Source organism: Corythoichthys intestinalis, chromosome 8, assembly GCF_030265065.1.
Source record: "Corythoichthys intestinalis isolate RoL2023-P3 chromosome 8, ASM3026506v1, whole genome shotgun sequence".
Classification (NCBI taxonomy): Eukaryota; Metazoa; Chordata; class Actinopteri; order Syngnathiformes; family Syngnathidae; genus Corythoichthys; species Corythoichthys intestinalis.
In genome coordinates this window covers 9,251,938-9,273,578 of record NC_080402.1, presented here as the reverse complement: position 1 = coordinate 9,273,578, position 21,641 = coordinate 9,251,938, and the positions used below count along the sequence as shown (strand labels likewise).

At 39.5% G+C, this 21,641-nt stretch overlaps 1 long non-coding RNA gene across 1 annotated transcript in view; it reads left to right on the top strand.

Moving 5' to 3' along the window:
• Window positions 1–8,466: 8,466 nt before the first annotated feature.
• The window catches only part of LOC130920091 (uncharacterized), a 182,399-nt gene continuing 169,224 nt past the window's right edge, over window positions 8,467–21,641 (top strand). Inside the window, exon 1 of the long non-coding RNA XR_009064105.1 lies at window positions 8,467–8,595. This is a non-coding gene — a long non-coding RNA (uncharacterized LOC130920091). The remainder of the gene's footprint in view (window positions 8,596–21,641) is intronic.

Below are 21,641 nucleotides of genomic sequence, written 5' to 3'. Positions count from 1 at the left end.
TTAAGTCTCGGTCTTGGTTTAATGTCAGTCTTTGTCTTGTTTTGGTCTAGGTCTTGTATCAGTCTAAGACTGACATCAAACCAGGACCGAGACTTAAACAAGACCAATATCGCAACATGACCATAAATGAGATTGAAACCCTAGACTGAAGCCCTAGACCAAGTCTTGTTTCGGTCTCGTTATGATCTTGAGGTTTGTCTCGTTGTGGTCTTGTTTGGGTTTTGGTCTTGTTTAGGTCTCTTAGTTTGATGTCAGTCTTTGTCTTATTTTGGTCTAGGTCTTGTTTCAGTCTAATTTTGTTTCGCTCTTTTAATCTCAGTCTTGTTATGGTCTTGATATTGGTGCAGTCTTACTTTGGGTTTGGTTTTTGTCAAGGTGTAGGTCATGTTTCAGTCTTTGTCTTGTTTTGGTCTTGTCATGATCTTGAGGTTGGTCTTGTTTCAGTCTTAGTCTTGTTGTGAGATTAGTATTGTTTCAGTGTTGGTCATGTTTAAGTCTCGGTCGTGGTTGAGGACCGAGACTTAAACAAGACAAATATCACAAGACCATAGATGAGAGTGAAACAAGACGAAGATCTACACCTAGACAAAAACAAAACCCAAATGAGACTGCACCAATATCAAGACCGTAATAAGACTGACATTAAAAGAGTGAAATAAAACTAAGACTGAAACAAGACCTAGACCAAAACAAGATAAAGACTGACATCAGACTAAGACCTAGACCTAAACAATACCAAAACCCAAACAAGATTGAAACAAGACAAACTTCAAGATCATAACAAGACTTCAGTCTAAGTCTTGTTTCGGTCTTGTCATGATCTTGAGGTTGGTCTTGTTTCAGTCTTAGTCTTGTTGTGGTATTGGTCTTGTTTTGGTGTTGGTCATATTTAAGTCTCGGTCTTGGCTTGATGTCCTCCTTTGTGTTATTTTGGTCTAGGTCTTGTTTCAGTCTGTCTTGTTTCGGTCTTGTCATGATCTTGAGGTTGGTCTTGTTTCAGTCTTGTGATACTGCTCTTGTTTTGGTGTTGGTCATGTTTAAGTCACAATCTTGGTATGTCAGTCTTTCTCTTGTTTTGCTTTAGGTTTTGTTTCAGTCTAAAACTGAAATCAAACCAAGACCGAGACTTAAATAAGATCAAAACCAAAACAAGACCAAGACTGAAACAAGACCATAGATGAGACATAAATAAGACAAAATCTACACAAAAACAGAATTCAAATTGGGACTGCATCAATATCAACACCGCAACAAGACTGAGACTAAAACAAGATCAAGACCTGAAACAAGACCGAGCCCAAAACAAGACAAAGACTGACATCAGACTAAGACCGAGACCTAAAGAAGACAAAAACCCAAACAAGATCGAAACAAGACAAACTTCAAGATTATAACAAGACTTAGGCGAGGTCTTGTTTCAGTCTAAGTCTTGTTTCGGTCTTGTCATGGTCTTGAGGTTGGTCTTGTTTCAGTCTTGGTCTTGTTGTGATATTGGTCTTGTTTTAGTGTTGGTCATGTTTAAGTCTCGGTTCGATGTCCTTCTTTGTGTTTTTTTGGCCTAGGTCCTGTTTCAGTCTAAGTCTTGTTTCGATCTTGTCATGATCTTGAGGTTGGTGTTGTTTCAGTTTTGTTGTGATATTGGTCTTGTTTTGGTGTTGGTCATATTTGTCTCGGTCTTGTTATGATGTCAGTCTTTCTCTTGTTTTGATTTAGGTTTTGTTTCAGTCTAAAACTGAAATCAAACCAAGAGCGAGACTTAAACAAGATCAAAACCAAAACAAGACCAATATGACAACAAGACCAAGACTGAAACAAGACCATAGATGAGACAGAAACAAGACAAAATCTACATAAAACCAAAATTCAAATTGGGACTGAACCAAAATCAAGACCGCAACAAGACTGAGACTAAAACAAGATCAAGACCTGAAACAAGACCGAGACCAAAACAAGACCAAAACCCAAGCAAGATCAAAACAAGAAAAACTTCACGATCATAACAAGACTTAGGCTAGGTCTTGTTTCAGTTTAAGTCTTGTTTCGGGCTTGTCATGATCTTGAGGTTGGTCTTGTTTTAGTCTTAGTCTTGTTGTGATATTGGTCTTGTTTTGGCATTGGTCATGTTTAAGACTCGGCCTTGGTTTGATGTCCTTCTTTGTGCTGTTTTGGTCTAGGTCCTGTTTCAGTCTAAGTCTTGTTTCAGTCTTGTCATGATCTTGAGGTTGGTCTTGTTTCAGTCTTGTTGTGATATTGGTCTTGTTTTGCTGTTGGTCATGTTTTGGTCTCGGTCTCTGTATGATGTCAGTCTTTCTCTTGTTTTGGTTTTGTTTCAGTCTAAAACTGAAATCAAACCAAGACCGAGACTTAAACAGGATCAAAACCAAAACAAGACCAATATGACAACAAGACCAAGACTGAAACAAGACCATAGATGAGACTGGCACAAGACAAAGACCTACAGCTAGACTAAAACAAAACCCAAATTGAGACTGCACCAACATCAAGACAGTAACAAGGATAAGATTAAACGAGTGAAACAAAACAAGAGGAAGACTGACATCAAACTAAGACCTAGACCTAAACAAGACCAAAACCCAAACAAGATCGAAACAAGACAAACTTCACGATCATAACATGACTTAGGCTAGGTATTGTTTCAGTCTAAGTCTTGTTTCGGTCTTGTCATGATCTTGAGGTTGGTCTTGTTTCAGTCTTAGTCTTGTTGTGATATTGGTCTTGTTTTGGTGTTGGTCATGTTCAGTCTAATACTGAAATCAAACCAAGACAGAGACTTAAACAAGATCATGACATGACAACAAGACCAAGACTGAAACAAGACCTTAGATGAGACTGAAACAAGACAAAAGCCTCCACACAAAAACAAAACTCAAATTGGGACTGCACCAAGATCAAGACCTGAAACAAGACCGAGACCAAAACAAGACAAAGACTGAAACAAATGTCTGGACTGTACACAACAGCTGGAAAACTGCATTTAACTTTTATTTCGTGATAAAAACAAGATCAAGACCTGAAACTAGACAGAGACCAAAACAAGACAAAGATTGAAAGAAAAGTCTGGACTGTACACAGCAGGTGGAAAACTGCATTTAACTTTTATTTCCTAATTTTCTTTTGCCCTTTTCAGACACCAACATCCCCAACATTTTAGTGCATATGCACGTCCACGCTTGGTCTTAATAGGGTCCTGCTTTCCATCCTGGCCCGTGTCACTTTTACCCTCGCCTTCATGTTTCAGCGTTTGTTTGGGCCACGTGGTGACAGCCCAGCATAAACACACCCGTGATGAGGGCTTTGTTGTAATAGTTCATCACATGTCAGGCTGACTTCATGTCCTTACACATGCAGCGTATGAGTAAAATCAATCCTAAGGAGCAAATAGTCATCAAAAACAAACAGCAGATGTTAAAAGATACAAGAGAGTTGCGGAAAGAATGAAATGTGCTGCATGCGGGACACGCGGAAAGAGAAAGGGGAATTTAGTTAGCTCTTTTGTTGTAACAGCTGCAGGCGTGCTGAGAGAGAGCAGTGCATTACAAGACTTGCTTATCATGAAAAACACACTCAAACGCTCTCTGCTGTTTATACAACAACGGCGTCGACGTGCTAACTCCAATGTTAGTCAATGGAGTCCAGTGATTTTTTTTTTTTCAGGTATCTGTATTTTTATCCCCGAGAGTGATGACAAAACGAGAGCACATTTTGTTCTGCCCATTTGCGACTTCAGTCAACATGTCTCGAAATGAGATGTTTATTTGCACTCTTTAAACTCTGAAGTCATCAAGTTCGCGTCCTTTTCAGAGCTCGTTTCATTTAAAGGCTTCGCGAATTGAAGGATTTGGCTCCAGTCGGCGTAATATATACGAATAGGCTTCTTGCCCGGACTCAAATTAGACGTGATGTTTGCTTTTGGGAATGATTGGACTAAATCTGGGCAAGAATCTTGAATATTATTAATAGTAGCCAGCTCGAGATGACCCCAAAAACACCGAAATCTAAGGCTATCTCCATGTTTTAACATGCAACTTGGGGCAGAATTATCAAAAGTTGTCCATTCAAATAGTTAAATTTCACCAAATGTCATAATAATTACAAGGAAACTGCATTTGAAAGGAAATTACATGTACATAGACATGCACAACAATTGTCTTTTTATTATTATTAACTGATTGAATGCTATTGACGCAAAAGCATTAAAAAAAATAAAAAATGTTAAAAGATAATTCATTCATTCATATATTAATGTTCTGAATGAATTAAAAAAAATACTTTAGAGGCTTGAAATTGAGAATTCAGACAATTTTGAGGTTAAAAAAATGTTGCGAAGCAATTTCATCAAAGACTGCAGAAATAAATTTTTAAAAATATCTAAGATAAGTAAATGAACCCTCTGCCTAAGGAAACCTAAAGAGCAATTGAAACCAAATTTTACCAAATATTTTAATTCAGGTGTGTGCCCAATCACTGATGAGTGGTTTAAAGCTGCCCTACCCACTATAAAACACACACCTGGTAAGAAATGTCTTGATGAGAAGCATTGTCTGATGTGGATCATGGCTCAGTCAAAACAGTTGTCTGAAGACCTGCGATCAAGGATTGTTGATTTGTATAAAGCTGGGAAAGGATGCAAACCCATCCTCGAAATTCTGGATGTTCATCAATAGACAGTCAGAGAAGTTGTCTACAAATGGAGAAAGTTTGGCACTGTTGCTTCTCTCCCAAGGAGTAGCAGTCCACCAAAGATGACACCAAGAGTTCAGCGCAGAATACTCAGAGAGGTAAAAAACAACTCGAGTGTCTGCTAAAGATTAATAGAAATCACTGACACAGTCCAATATCTCTGTGCGCACATCAACTATATGTAAAACTATGGCCAAGAATGGTCTTCATGGGAGGACTCCACAGAGGAAGTCACTGCTGTCTAAAAAAACATTGTTACTCATGTAATGTTTGCAAAAAGGCACTTGGACACTCCACAGAAATTTTGGCAAAAATATTTTGTGGACTGATGAAACCAAAGTTGCATTGTTTGGGAGTAACACACAACATCATGTGTGTTGTTTCTACACCCAATGAAACAGCTCGCCAACATCAACAGCTCATCCCCACCTGAAGCATGGTGGAGGTAGCATCACGATTCGGGGCTGTTTTACTGCCTCAGGGCCTGGAAAACTTGCAATCATTAATTTAAGAATGAATTAGAAAAATTATCAGGATGTTTTGCAGGAAAACCTGGGGCCGTCTGTCAGATAGTTGAAGCTAAAAAGTGGATGGATGCTGCAACAAGACATTGATCCAAAACACAGAAGTAAATCAACTTCAGAATGGTTTCAGAAGACCAAAATACACGTTCTGGAGTGGCAAAGTCAAAATCCAGACATTAACCCCATTGAGATGCTGTGGCATAACCTAAAAACAGTGATTCATGCCAGACATCCCAGGAATCTGACTGGACTACAGCAGTTTTGTCGAGAAGAATGGGCCAACATTAGTCCTGTTCCATGTGCCAGACTGATCTGCAGTTACGGGAAGCATCTGGTTGAAATTATTGCTGCCAAAGGAGGGAGGGGCCACAAAATATTAAATGTGATAGTTCACTTACTCATTTTCCCCCATCCGTCATTGTTTGCAAACTATACTCATTAAAATATGAAAACCTATCAATGGTTGGGTGGTTTTAGTTAAAGCAGACAGTGTATTTTCATCTGTGTGATTTTGACAAAGATTAGATCACATTTGATGGTGGTTTTATGCAGAAATTCCAAAAGGTTCAGATACTTTTTCATACCACTGTATGCGTAGAGTGACAAACACAGCTGATGCTCCAGAAGGAAGTCACTCCAAAGATAGTGGTAAAAAGACTTGACTCTATAAACAACCACCTGGACCTCCACAATGCAATTCATACTAACTAGCTAGCAGCAGCTAAGCTTTATTTCAGAGCTGGGATGTAACTTTTGACAGCGAAACATGGAGCATTTGGTTCATTAATTACACGTGACTTTTTGCTGTTAGCTGGGGGCTGGAGCTAACTAACTGTTACCACCAGCAGTGACTAATATTCACTTTCTTGAAAAACCTTCATACGTCCATCCTTCATCCATGTATTCACGCTCTGCTCTGTATGCGTCAGAGGTGCCCACACCCCCACACACACCCCACACAGTGCCAGTAGGAGCAAGGTCACAGGGAAAACGTGGACTGCAGTTTTAGTGACGTGGGCGTTCTCTATACCAACAAGTGGAATGGATTGGATAACGACACACTGAGGGGACTCTACCTTACTCTATGAAGTTAGGGGAAATTGACAGATTTATATTCATACTTAAGTTAATAATGACAGGTTATATGATGATTGATTTAAACTAATATTCCAGCAACTTCATTGTGAATATGTCAGCATTTGTTTATATGTTTGGTCTTATTCATGTTCCTGATTCACCAAAAAGTGTACATGCAGGTTATGCTGTTATTTCGTCCCTCCCAATGTTGAGACCAAACCTACGCCCTTTAATAATACATACAGTGGGGCAAATAAGTATTTAGTCAACCACCAATTGTGCAAGTTTTTCTACTTGAAAAGATTAGAGAGGCCTGTAATTTTCAACAGGTAAATCTCAGCCATGAGAGACAGAATGCGGGGAAAAAAACAGAAAATCAAATTGTTTGATTTTTAAAGAATTTATTTCCTAATTAGAGTGGAAAATAAGTATTTGGTCACCTACAAACAAGCAAGATTTCTGACTGTCAAAGACATCTAACTTCTTCTAACGAGGCTCCACTCATTACCTGAATTAATGGCACCTGTTTTGACTCATTATCGGTATAAAAGACACCTGTCCACAATCTCAGTCAGTCACGCTCCAAACTCCACTATGGCCAAGACCAAACAGCTGTGGAGGGACACCAGAGACAAAATTGTAGACCTGCACCAGGCTGGGAAGACTGAATCTGCAATAGGTAAAACGCTTGATGTAAAGAAATCAACCATGACTATTAGACAATAGAAGACATACAAGACCACTGATAATCACCCTCCATTTGGGGCTCTAAGCAAGATCTCACCCCATGGCATCAAAATGATAACAAGAACGGTGACCAAAAATCATATAACCACACGGGGGCACCTAGTGAATGACCTACAGAGAGCTGGGACCACAGTAACAAAGGCTACTATCAGTAACGCAATTCGCTGCCAGGGACTCGAATCCTGCACTGCCAGACGTGTCCCCCTGCTGAAGCCAGTACACGTCCAGGCCCGTCTGCGGTTCGCTAGAGAGCATTTGGATGATCCAGAAGAGGACTGGGAAAATGTGTTATGGTCAGATGAAACCAAAATTAGAACTTTTTGGTAGAAACACAGGTTCTCGTGTTTGGAGGAGAAAGAATACTGAATTGCATCTGAAGAACACCATACCCACTGTGAAGCATGGGGAAGGAAACATGCTTTGGGGCTGATTTTCTGCAAAGGGACCAGGACGACTGATCTGTGTAAAGGAAAGAATGAATGGGGCCATGTATCGAGAGATTTTGAGTGAAAAGCTTCTTCCATCAGCAAGGGCATTGAAGATGAAACGTGGCTGGGTCTTTCAGCATGACAATGATCCCAAACACATAGCCAGGGCAAAAAAGGAGTGGCTTCGTAAGAAGCATTTCAAGGTCCTGGAGTGGCCTAGCCAGTCTCCAGATCTCAACCCCATAGAAAATCTGTGGAGGGAGTTGAAAGTCCGTGTTGCCCAACGACAGCCCCAAAACATCACTGCTTTAGAGGAGATCTGCATGGAGGAATGGGCCAAAATACCAGCAATAGTGTGTGAAAAGCTTGTGAAGAGTTACAGAAAACGTTTGGCCTCAGTTATTGCCAAAAAAGGATACATAACAAAGAATTGAGATGAACTTTTGGTATTGACCAAATACTTATTATCCACCATGATTTGCAAATAAATTGTTTAAAAATCAAACAATGTGATTTACTGTTTTTTTTTCCCTCATTCTCTCATGGTTGAGGTTTACCCATGTTGACAATTACAGGCCTCTCTAATATTTTCAAGTAGGAGAACTTGCACAACTAGTGGTTGACTAAATACTTATTTGCCCCACTGTATATATTTAAATAAAACAACACCAAATTATTTAGGGGGGCTGAATTCAACTTTAATCAACTAATAAATTAAATGTCGATTTGAATAAATAGCCATTCATTTGAATTAGATTCAGGTCCCAGAAATCCAACAATTTGGAATTTGAGCTTTTAGCTTTCCGTAAACATCTCGTGTGACATCACTTGTTGAAAGTAAAAGTTCATGGTAAGTCCACACGTATTTATTTGACTTAACAGCAATTTCATAATTTTTACACTTGTGTGACTGTTAAAAAAGTGTTTGTCCTCGCTCCACTGTCGTCTATTTACCAAGCAGTGTGCTTGTTTGCTCATCCCGGATAATTGGGGTGGTGGGGACGCCACCGGCTCTCTCAGCTGTGCCTCGTGTTTGCTGATGACACTTAACGCAGTGTTGGAAAGAGGAAGTGGCGCAAAAACACAACTCTTCACAAAATGAGAAGACTGGATTTGTGGTAAGACACTCAGTTCGTGTTGCAGGAGCACTTAAAATGATAGCCAGCCATACTGTTGCCCAATAAGATGATATTTTGTGACATGATTGTTTAGATTTCTTGCATTGTGACTGTACTTTGATTGTTTTGCACGTTTGTAAGAGGGTTTTGGCCTTGTTCAGACTGGTAGCCCAAATCAAGATTTTAGCCCATCCAAACTTAACATTGGATGACCCCCCGGAAATCTTTATTTTATTTTCATTTTTTTTATTTACTTGTGATTGTGAGATGAATCATCATCAGGTATTAACCCTTTAACACCTAAGCCTATTTTGGCCGAATTTGCATGTCTTTGATGTTGCCTTTATATTTCAAAGAAAAAAATGTTCACAATGGCCAGGTTGGGTCCCTTTTTTCAGGACACCATAAACTCCATGTCCAAACTGTTGTTTTCTTCACTGACCAATTATAATCAACATTTTGGACCCAAAAAGACAAAAAAATCCCCAAATCTTGTTTCAAAATTTGTCATGTTGATGTCCCATTGACAAGTAAACATGCTGGACCAACCGTTTTGAAGCTTGATAATATTTATTCCACTTGTTAGCATAAACATTCTATATAAAAAGATAAGACTGAATAGTTTTATGATTGACAATTCAAAAGAAACAGCAGGTATGGTCATAGGCGTTTTTTGCCTTTACACATAGTATGGTCAAAACAGGTTATATACAGTGCAAAATAGTGGGAATTAAAAAAAAAAAAAAACACACACATATATATATATTATCGAACACAAAAAGGGTTCAGAGGATATCTCTTTGTGAGGTTAGGTATTGTACCCATCACCTTATCAAAAGTACTCTATATGCATGCAATCAAGCTTCTCGAACACACACATTTATATACAAATTGAAAAGGTTGAAAATAAAGGAAAAAAAATCAAATATAACCTTGAAAAAAAGTATTTTAAAAAATAACGACAAGTTGTTCAGTTCATTTTTTTCAGGCAAGCGACTCAATAAAGTTTTTTTTTTTTTACTCGCCAAGACGCCGACTCATCCGAGGAAAACAACGAAAAACGTCTCATCCTCTTCCTCGAGTTAATGAAATAATGCATTAGCTTGCGCTAAATTTAGTTTCCGATACATTCCGCACGTTTCAAAGTCACTCGCACAATCCAACCGGCCGGTGCTCGCTTCGCATGCCTCCCTTTGCTTAGGTGGCGCTTCCCTTGGCAATTTATTAAAATTATCACATTAGGTTCGTCATTCTTGACCTCACAACGGCTCTTGGGATATGTAGTCCTTCATGCTGCTTTCGGTTTTGAAAAAGGACAAGAAATGATGGAAATATGGAGATAAACACACAGTCCATGCAGCGTTTTAATGCTTATTTATGAGTGCAATAAAACTATAAAACTCAAATGACATTATCTCCCATTTTACTTGGTCGATTGACTTCAAATAAAAACTGTTGTGGACATCAACTTCCGCACTTTCAAATGAGACCAACCAACGGCACGTGGGTGACTTAATTACAGCGTGACGAGGCTTCAAAGATGATATACGTAAACAGGTCGCCGCCGACACGTTCTGTGTTAAAGGGTTAAACCACTTGAGCCAATTGGCTTCAGAAAGTGTTCATTTCTTGAAGATTCATCTGTGGACAGTACCACCTACTAGCTAAGGAACAGTCCACGCTTACAGTATGCAAGCAGATCCACTTCACGTAAAAGGACAAATAATGGCAGGTGGATCATGGGTCATTCAAAGTAAAATCACATGATAACAAGCTAAATAGCATAACTAGCAATTACAGTGCCCTCCATAATTATTGGCACCCCTGAAAAAGTTGTGTTTTTTAGCTTCTAATATATATATATTTTTTAATTCAAATAATAAGGGACCTTAATGGAAAAAAAGAGAAAAACCCAACCTTCAATACAAGTGCATTCATTCAGTGGGGAAAAAATCCCACATAAAGAAAAAATATTTATATTTGACATCAAATAATGTGTGTCACAATTATTAGCACCCCTGGTGTTAATACTTTGTACAACCCTCTTTTGCCAACAAAACAAGGTCTGGGGACTGAGATGGCAATGGGAGGAGCTTGGTTTTCTGTCTGGTGAACCATTTCTGTGTAGATTTGGCCACATGTTTAGGGTCTTGCTTAAAGAACAAGATCAGCTGACCAAAGTACACGGTCCCAGTTGAAGCCTGGGAATGTGTGTATTTTTGTATGAGACCAAGATTGAGCTTTTTGGCAACAAACACTCTAAGTGGGTCTGGCGTGCCACGAAAGATGCGCATTCTGAAAAGCACCTCATACCCACTGTGAAGTATGGGGGTGGGTCAGTGATGCTGTGGGGCTGTTTTGCTTCCAAAGGCCCTGGGAACCTTTTTAGGGTGCATGGCATCATGAATGCTTTGAAATACTAGGACATTTTAAATCAAAATCTGTTGCCCGAAAGCTGAAGATGGGTCGTCACTGGGTCTTTCAGCAAGACAATGACCCTAAACATATGGCCAAATCTACACAGAAATGGTTCACCAGACACAAAATCAAGCTCCTCCCATGGCCATCTCAGTCCCCAGACCTTGTTTTGTTGGCAAAAGGGGGTTGTACAAAGTATTAACACCAGGGGTGCTAATAATTGTGACAAACATTATTTGATGTCAAATATTTTTTTTCTCTATGTGGGATTTTTTTCCCCACTGAATGAATGCACTTGTATTGAAGGTTGGATTTTTCTTTTTTTTTTCCCATTAAGGTCCCATATTATTTGAATTAAAAAAAATATTAGAAGCTAAAAAAACACATCTTTTTCAGGGCTGCCAATAATTATGGACCTCAACTAGAAATTAATGAAACAATTGGAACACTAACTAAAAATTTAGCACAGAAAAAATTAAATGTTATTTACATCTGTAGTGCTGCAATGCATGCTGGGAGGTATGAGCCAAGGCAAATGTGTTTGTATAGCACAATTCAACACAATGCAATTCAAAGTGCTTTAAATCTCATGATGGTCATAAAAATCACATTAAATCAAAAGAACATTAAAGGCAATCGAAACAGGAAAAAAAAATTATGCATGGAAATCACATTAATTGAAATCAGAAATGGAAATAAAACAGAAAAGTAATAAAAAGCAAATAGCTTGAAGTTTGAAAAAGGTAGACAGTTATGGATATACTGTGATAAACAAAGTGATTTTAGCCCTGATTTAAAGGAGCTAACAGTATTAGCAAATTTCAGACCTTCAGGTAATTTGTTCCAGAGGGGAGGAGCATAATAACTAAGTGCTGCCTCGCCCTGCTTGGTTCTTGTTCTTTGAACTAACAGGAGACCGGTTCCATACGACCTTAGGGATCTACAGTGGGGAGAACAAGTATTTGATACCATAGTGTATCAAATACTTGTTCTCCCCACTGTAGATGTTTCATAGGGATCCAGCAAATAAGCCTGTATTTTGGTCCAAGGCCATTAAGTGTTTTGTAGACGAGCAGTAGTATTTTATAGTCTATCCCTTGACTCACTGGAAGTCAAGGTAACGATTTCAAAACCAGTCTAATATGTTCCAATTTCCTTTTATTTGTAAGGACTCTGGCAGCAGCATTCTGTACTAACTGCAGCTTCCTGACTGATTTTTTTTTATCACGACCTGTAAATATACCGTTGCAATAGTCCAATCTTCTGAAAGAAAGTTTTTCCATGTCTTGAAGCCTGTTAATTCTGGCGATAGTTTTTAGGTGGTAATGAACAGATTTAGTGACGGACTATAGATGGCTATCAAATTTTATGTCTGAGTCAATAATTACGCCAAGATTTCTAACTTGATTTGTAGCTGTATGTGACATTGTGTTAAGGTGCGTGCTTATCTTTGACCTTTTCTTTTTTGGCCCAAAAATGATCACTTCTGTCTTCTCCACATTTAATTAGAGAAAATTCTGGCGCATCTATTCATTGATTTGATGAATGCATTTACTCAGGGAGACTAAGTATAATCCTGTGGTGACACAGAAATGTAGAATTGTGTGTCATCTGCATAGGTGTGATTGGAGATGTCATACTGTTCCATGATCTGAGCTTGGGGGAAGCATATAATTGTTAAATAAGAGTGGTCCAAGAATGGACCCTTGAGGGACTCCACATGTGAATTTGGTTCGTTCTGACTGATGGTTTCCAATTGACACCAAAAATCCCTATCATGTAAATAAGATGTGAGCCACTGAAGAACAGTGTCAATGAGCCCAACCCACTGCTCCAATCTGCTGAGTAGTATGTTGTAATCAGCCGTGTCGAATGTGGCACTGAGATCCAATAGTAACAGAACAGATGATTTGCCTGCCTCTGTATTCCGACGAATATCATTTAGGACTTTGATAAGCACGGTCTTAGGCATGTTGTATGACGAGAACCGGTGGCAGCAGAGGTTGTCTGTCTCTCCTTAAGGTAAGTTGTTTTCTGAAATTTCCAGGTTCGCGGTGAGTCAGCAAACAGCACATTTTTGCTCAATAGATGATGTTTATTGATTAGAAAATGTAGAATAAATGAGATTTATTGATTACAATCCGACAAAGGCAAGCAAAAAACAAGTAAAACACAAGTGGTAACGATGACATTAGATCTAGTTTTTCAATCCCAGAATTCCCGCGTTACCGTTACAGCACAACAAACTGTTCCTTAACAATGAAAATCGCTTACCGTTGACAAATGAGCGGGGAGCCAACGCTCCGGCAAAGCGGCAAAGGAACAAAGCCAAGTGACATGTACGTAATCCTCTTGCAGACTTCGGGGGGGGTTGGGGAATACCCCGACTCGTATAGGCACGTCTGACGCGGGGACGCGGGTGGCCACTCCTTGCCCCCATGAAAACGCACCACCCGAACTCGTGAGACTCCGCGCCCCCTAAGGGTATAAGATTCCCCCCCAGTTGAGGCTCCCAGCGGTTAAAGTAGAATGTTTATTTAAGTTGTCTCGTGAGATTCCCTCCTTACTATGGAACTCAAGCGCGTACTATGGTGCAAAACAAGTTATCTCGTGAGATTCCCTCCTAACTATGGAACCCAAGCGCGTAAAAAACAATACTATGGTCACAGAGGCAATCATACATCGCAAAGGCATAATGTGCTAATGTTAAGGCACCACATAATATTTTCCCCCATCATAAGTGAAAGATTACATTGTGCAGTGATGGCCAAATGAAGCTTCTTGAACCAATGAAGCTTTGCAGCCAATTCTTACAAAACTTCATGGTGGTTCATCTGCTCAATGGCGCTATCAAGTGGTCGTGAAGTTCAAGAGACAAAGGCACAGTGTTGAGAATTTTACGACAATTTGTATCAGAAAATTATATGAATGTGCTTGTTTTGTTTTGTTTTTATCGATGTTTAATGTGTGAGTTGTAGGTGGCAAGTTCAGCCGGTGTATCGCGCGGCAACCGCACGTGTCTCTAGTCTGTCCGACCCGGAAACCGTGTGTTAAAGCTGTCCCTCCAGAACACAACATCCTCCATCTTTGTTCCGTGGGTGAACTATGTAAAGAGAATGTAGTGATACAACAACCCAATTTTTTTCCCCCGAACATTTGAAAAAGACGCGATTTTGTCCGATTTCCGATCACATGATCGAATCAGGGACGTCCCAAACTATCATGTTTGGGACTTCTTGCCACCCAACCATCTATGTGCGCGCCAAAACTACATCAACAAAGATCCTCCTGTAAGTTCCTCTTCATCGACTTGGGAAGTCTGTTGGTTGATTTTCAAGGCTCAGCGCCAGCTTTGGGAAGACAAAACCGGTGAGAACGCCGCGTAGACCACCCACAGGTACTTTCAGCGGCTTAGCATCCATCCGACCTCGACACGTTCACCATCCAGGTGCTGAGACGCGTCTCGTCTTTCACGTAATGACACCAATCGGTGTGTTTAATGACTCATTTAAACACAAACGTGGCCAGAAAAGCACGTTGGCAGCATACACACGCACTTTTCTCCATTCCAGCTCTTTTTCCAACAATAACACTCACACCCTGACTTCTCCTTGGTCTCCACCTTTAGGGACTTTCCCCTCCACCACCACTTTATTAAAAATCCCTCCTCCTGGTGGTCCTATCGCTCCTCCTCATAAAATCCTCTATGCATAGACGCAAGCATCATCCAGGGGAATGACATACAAACCCTGTCTTGTATATCTTATGGAACATCCGCTTACTCTTAATGTGGTTTTATACGCTAGACAGAATACAGCATTTGTTCCGCAGTGCCACTCCACTAATCGTATAACACAGAGGCACATTTATGTAGCTCCCACTCCCACGGTGAGTCTCTTCTCCCATGACAGCAATGACATGTGCTTCACTCTTTCAGTACCATTGACGGTGATGGACGTGTAATTCTTTTGAACTGGGAAGAGTGATCGGATCGAATGACAGGTCGTCCCCGGCGTAAGTTTCTTACGCTGGTGACGTCACCCGTATTTCCACGTGAATTGGAATTAACCCTTTAAAGTGCATATGACATGACAAAAAAAATCTTAAATAGCATTATTATTGGAATTATAATCATATTTTGAGACAATTTAACAATATACAGTGGGGCAAATAGGTATTTAGTCAACCGCCAATTGTGCCAGTTCTCTTACTTGAAAAGAATAGAGAGGCCTTGTAATGGTCACTTCTGTGATCCTCTTTGTTCCTTTGGACCTCCACCACACGGTGGCGCCTCTTTATGTTGTATGTTTACTTTCTTCTTCAGTTGCTACCTACTTTTTGGGGAGTCAAGTGTGATCATGTGTACATGGTCCGTTGTACTCCCGAGTGACCAGTGGTTGAGCTGGATTTATTTATTTTTGTCTATTAAAAGTGCATAAGTGGACGTCTGCTCCCTTTTTTTTTACCTTTTATGCACTCATCCTGCCCTGCCACGCGTTACAAATGGCGCCCGAACAGTCTTTCCCTGGACCTCTGTCAAGCTTTGGATCCGAAGGTGACTTTGACTGCCTCACGTGGATGGTTGTTTGCGATTCCTGTGCCTCTGAGGATCGGAGTTTTCCCGACCCAAGCTGCGACATTAACGTGAGATGGATCCGTCTATTTCTTGGATGTGATGGTCCGACCGCTGTTTCGTCATTGGTTTGGGATCCGTCTATTTCCTGGATCGTCAAGGCGATACGACCTCAGGCCCAGATGTTGCCCCGGAATGGCGTCTGGTTGGGCTAATCGTGAATGGACCAATGCCTTTCACACTGACAGACTTGACCTGGAGTTAGCCGTTTCTGGTTGTTGGCCATGTTTTGTGCTGCTCTTCTTTGTTTGTCATGTGTTGATTTGGTTACCATATTTGCCCATGTTTGTTGTTGAAATTGAGGTTCATGTTAATCAAAGCTTTTGATGTTCAAAGAAAAAAAAACACTGTGCATTTGTTTTTGTTATTTTTTCATATAGTCTTTGCCCTATGTGCCTTTCAGCCTTTACAGTTGTCTATGTATAGCATGCTGTTTAGCTGTTTTATGGTTCATCTTCAGCTGTGTACGGCTGTGGACAGCCTTTTTCTCATCTGGGGGGACTATGTAATGGTCACTTCTGTGATCCTCTTTGTTCCTTTGGACCTCCACCACACGGTGGCGCCTCTTTATGTTGTATGTTTACTTTCTTCTTCAGTTGCTACCTACTTTTTGGGGAGTCAAGTGTGATCATGTGTACATGGTCCGTTGTACTCCCGAGTGACCAGTGGTTGAGCTGGATTTATTTATTTTTGTCTATTAAAAGTGCATAAGTGGACGTCTGCTCCCTTTTTTTTTACCTTTTATGCACTCATCCTGCCCTGCCACGCGTTACAGCCTGTAATTGTCAACATGGGTAAACCTCAACCATGAGAGACAGAATGTGAAAAAAAAACACACTGTTGTCACATTGTTGTGATTTTTTGGGAAAAATATTTGGTCACCTACAAACAAGCAAGATTTCTGGCTGTCAAAGTGGTCTAATTTCTTACGAGGTCTAACGAGGCTCCACTCGTTACATGTATTAATGGCACCTGTTTTAACTCATTATCGGTATAAAAGACACCTGTCCACAATCTCAGTCAGTCACACTCCAAACTCCACTATGGCCAAGACCAAAGAGCTGTCGAAGGAGACCAGAGACAAAATTGTAGACCTGCACCAGGCTGGGAAGACTGAATCTGCTATAGGTAAAACGCTTGGTGTAAAGAAATCAACTGTGGGAGCAATTATTAGAAAATGGAAGACATACAGGACCACTGATAATCTCCCTCGATCTGGACCTCCACGCAAGATCTCACCCCGTGGCGTGAAAATGATAACAAGAACGGTGAGCAAAAATCCCAGAACGACACGGGGGGACCTAGTGAATGACCTACAGAGAGCCGGGACCACAGTAACAAAGGCTACTATCAGTAACACAATACACCGGCAGGGACTCAAATCCTGCACTGCCAGACGTGTCCCCCTGCTGAAGCCAGTACACATCCAGGCTCGTCTGCGGTTCGCTAGAGAGCATTTGGATGATCCAGAAGAGGACTGGGAGAATGTGTTATGGTTAGATGAAACCAAAATAGAACTTTTTGGTAGAAACACAGGTTCTCGTGTTTGGAGGAGAAAGAATACTGAATTGCATCCATAGAACACCATACCCACTGTGAAGCATGGGGGTGGAAACATCATGCTTTGGGGCTGTTTTTCTGCCAAGAGACCAGGACAACTGATCTGTGTAAAGGAAAGAATGAATGGGGCCATGTATCGAGAGATTTTGAGTGAACATCTCCTATCAGCAAGGGCATTGAAGATGAGATGTGGCTGGGTCTTTCAGCATGACAATGATCCCAAACACACAACCAGGGCAACAAAGGAGTGGCTCCGTAAGAAGCATTTCAAGGTCCTGGAGTGGCCTAGCCAGTCTCCAGATCTCAACCTCTTAGAAAATATGTGGAGGGAGTTGAAAGTCCGTGTTGCCCAACGACAGCCCCAAAACATCACTGCTCTAGAGGAGATCTGCATGGAGGAATGGGCCAAAATACCAGCAACAGTGTGTGAAAAGCTTGTGAAGAGTTACAGAAAACGTTTGGCCTCCGTTATTGCCAACAAAGGGTACATAACAAAGTATTGAGATGAACTTTTGGTATTGACCAAATACTTGTTTTCCACCATGATTTGCAAATAAATTCTTTAAAAATCAAACCATGTGATTTTCTGTTGTTTTTTTTTTCCACATTCTGTCTGTCATGGTTGAGGTTTACCCATGTTGACAATCACAGGCCTCTCTAATATTTTCAAGTGGGAGAACACAATTAGTGGTTGACTAAATACTTATTTGCCCCACTGTACAACAATTTGGCAAAGCGCAGATGACGAGAAATGCTTCTTTAAACCTGCCGTTTAGTTCCTCCTGTCATTATAGCGGCCTGGCGCCTTCATCTTGGCGATGACGTCAGACAAAGAGCAATTTCAGCAGATTTAGCATTTATTCCAATGGAGAAGGAAGCGTTTTTCAGCGATTCTGGTTTAAGTGTTGCTTTTTCGAGCTATATTGTCGATCAGAGGAAGTATGTGATATACAGCCATATATGTTTGAGTCTTATTCGGAGGAGGAAGATTCAGAATAAGAAAAATGCGACAGACAACAAACATGAGGCTGATGACTGGAGAAGACCGCTTGTGCAACACGAAATGTCCTCATTGTTTTATCTCTTTAATATTCTTACAGGATATTCTTTGAATCTAAGTATTTTTTTCCCCGATCGCTATACAAATTGTATGGTCATGACAAATAAGTCTTGTGCTAAATGGAATATGAAATATTAAAAATGCATTTATTCAGTAAGACAGGGCTAAATTACTGCATAATGGTCAAAACTGCCGCCTTCTTAAACCTCCCGAATGGTATTGTTGCCACCGGCGTTAGTCCGGCTCTTGTCATTTCCCTGCCGGACTCTGAGACTGAGGAAAGAGCGTAAACAAAACAGGAGGCGTGAGAGCTAGGCTACATGCTAACCTGAACCAAGCGACTCTTCCAAGTCTCTTCCTCGCCTTTCGGACACGAAAAATCACGCAAAACTACCCCGACTCATGTCACGCACAGTGGCGGGAGTAATCGCCTTTACCGATCGGCCAGACTCCGGCGACAAGCAACTTTCAGCGGACTATTACAGCTCATCATTCCCCTGCTTCTGCCCCGGTAGGCACTCCCGCTGGAGTGCTCGTCGCCCAGGACGGAGCAGGGGAATGAATGCTGAAAATGGCTCATTCTTGGCGGACAAACCGGCCGACATCGGGCAGCTTGTCACATGCCACGGATGCCAGCCGGTGAAGGCAAGCACACCCTGCTTCACTGGCCAACGGCAAGCATTGTCACCCACAAAATACAATAACGTCCAAATCTTGGGCAAATTAACAAGGAAAACGGCAGCTATTAGTTGCACCGGTCCAGCGGTGAAAACAAACGCTGCTCAATATGCTAGCAGCCTGATAGCGAGCAGGCAAAAAAACAGTGGACAAGACACCCGTCGTAAAGTTGAAATCACGTAAGTCAGGTACGTCATAACCCTGGCATGACCTGTGGTTGTTTATATTATGACTGGTGGGATGTAATAAAGTACTTTGTTACTGTACTTAAGTACGTGTTTCTGTATCTGTACTTGTGTACAAATATGTGAAGTGATACGTTTTACTTTACTACATTTTACAGCACGTATCTGTAGTTTTTACTCCAGTACTTTTCAAACCGTCAGCTGCGTTAAACGTTACTTTTGTTTGTTTTTCTTTCATTGTGAATTAATAGTTTCGTATACATGCCTCCAGCGTAATCTAAAAGCCCCTTGTAACTATACTGTTATTGGGCACTAGAAAGAGCAACTCGAGTACAAGCAAGATTGGGCAGGTGAACAAGATATTGACCAATTAAAAAAACAATAGTGAGAGCAGCGCTCCTTCAAATGGGTGCACTCTTTTTGTACAATAGGTGGGGGGTATGAGCTTTGTAGTTGCTTGCAATCTGCCATTAAGATAAGTTTTGGATTTTTTATCTATTTTTTAATTTTTTTTTTAGCTTGTTAGTTGTTTTCACTGGAGTCAATTTTATTTTTTCCCATTCTGTACGGTTATTTAATATATTTATTTATATTTATTTAAAATATATAATACATATATCACATTTTTGCTTCGAGGGAAAATACTTTTACCTCTTGTAAAGCAAATTTTAAAGTGAATATTTTTGTACTTTTACTTGAATATTCGTTATTTTCTTAAATGCTTTTACTTTTACTTAAGTGAAAGTACAGATACAGGGGCAGAAAAATACTGAAGCAAAAAAAGTGAGTAGTTCACCACTTTATTATGCTTTAAAAACATATTTATAATCGCATCATTTATATATATATATATATATATATATATATATATATATATATATATATATATATGAATTGAAGGCAATCAGAAAAGCGATGATAAAATTGTATTATAATACTGTAAGAATTATTTCTATAATTATTTATACTTATATGTGAGATTTTTTTTTAAATTATATTTTTATTTTTAAAAATTAAAGAAAGTTTTTTAAAAAATCCAAAAAAAAATCATTTGATTATTCCCAGCTCTCCCTTTTTAAAGAATTGGAAGTATAACTGTCAATTAACTTAGAATGTTAAAAAAAAAAAAAAAAAAAAAAATTAACACATTTTTTAAAAATTCAAAATCAAATTCTTATTTTAAAATTCTTAATCTAACTATTGTTATATATCTTAGTCATGTTAATAATCATCATTTTCTAATATTGAAAAAAAAAAGCATTTTTAAGTCTTATTTGTGTACATACTTATAATTGTTTTATTTCTTAAATGATGAAGAATTTAAAAACATTTTTAAAAAGAGTGGATGTCTAGTGCTATATAATGACACTGAAATATGATAATTCATAAAAATAAAATGTTGAAAAAGGTAAGTTAATAAAAATGTAACCATTTATTCATATAATTTATGATTATTCACAATCATATTTATAATCTTGTAGTTTTTTTTAATATAAAATATAATTACAATGTTTTTTTTAAATAGAAACATTTTCCTTAAACTTAAAAATAAATAAATGCAAAACCTAAAAGACGCCAAAGCAAAAAGACAAAGTGTTAAGAATGAGTTAAACCACAAAGAGAGATACACTAAATGGAAAAGTGTCATCATTTTCCAGTAGTCTGAAGAAGCGCTCAACTCTAACTCAGTAAACAAACAAGTGTCCCCTCTGCGGACTTTATCATGACAATACCAAACAACCGAGGTCTCACACACTACAAATTCTCTGGAAATACTGAAGAAAAAAACACATGAGTGATCCCTGCAACATCTGCACTCAAATGTAAACTCAATGTTACGTTTACTATTTATACAGAACAAACTGCAGCTGCAACATGTGTGAGTGAGAGAGTGTGTGTGCATACGTTTGAGTATATTTGTGAACGTGTGATGACGACACTTTTTCTCGCCAGGATCGTGGGAAGATGCTCCCGCCAGAAAAACAAACAGATCAATAAAGTAAAGAAGCAAAGCAAAAATAAACCCATTTGACACACAACTGGGGACCCCCCCCCCCCTTTTCCTGTCATAATGAGCTATTTTTAGCAATGGGTAAAGACCCTCCTTTCCACAATGTAGGCCTGCTTGACTCATTGGTGAAATAACACACCTCCCAGGGGTCTTGATGTGTGGGAATACTACAATATTGACATTTTCTCACTGGTATGGACGGTGTAGCCTTAAAGGTGACATCACTAATACTCCCAGTTTAAATGAATAGGACGTGTAACGTCAATGACAGGCAATGAGTTAACGACAATGAAATAAATAACAATAGAGTTGTCAGATAATGAGTTTTTAGCCGATATCCCGATAGTGTCCAACCCCAAAAATTCATTGTTTTAACTAAGTTTATAATTTATGATATTTTAATCATTTATTGTTCCTTTAATTTTTGCACCATGAATGCAAATGGTCTGCTCACATAACAAACCCCAGTCATCTTAGTTTGGAGACATTTATTGGTCCATC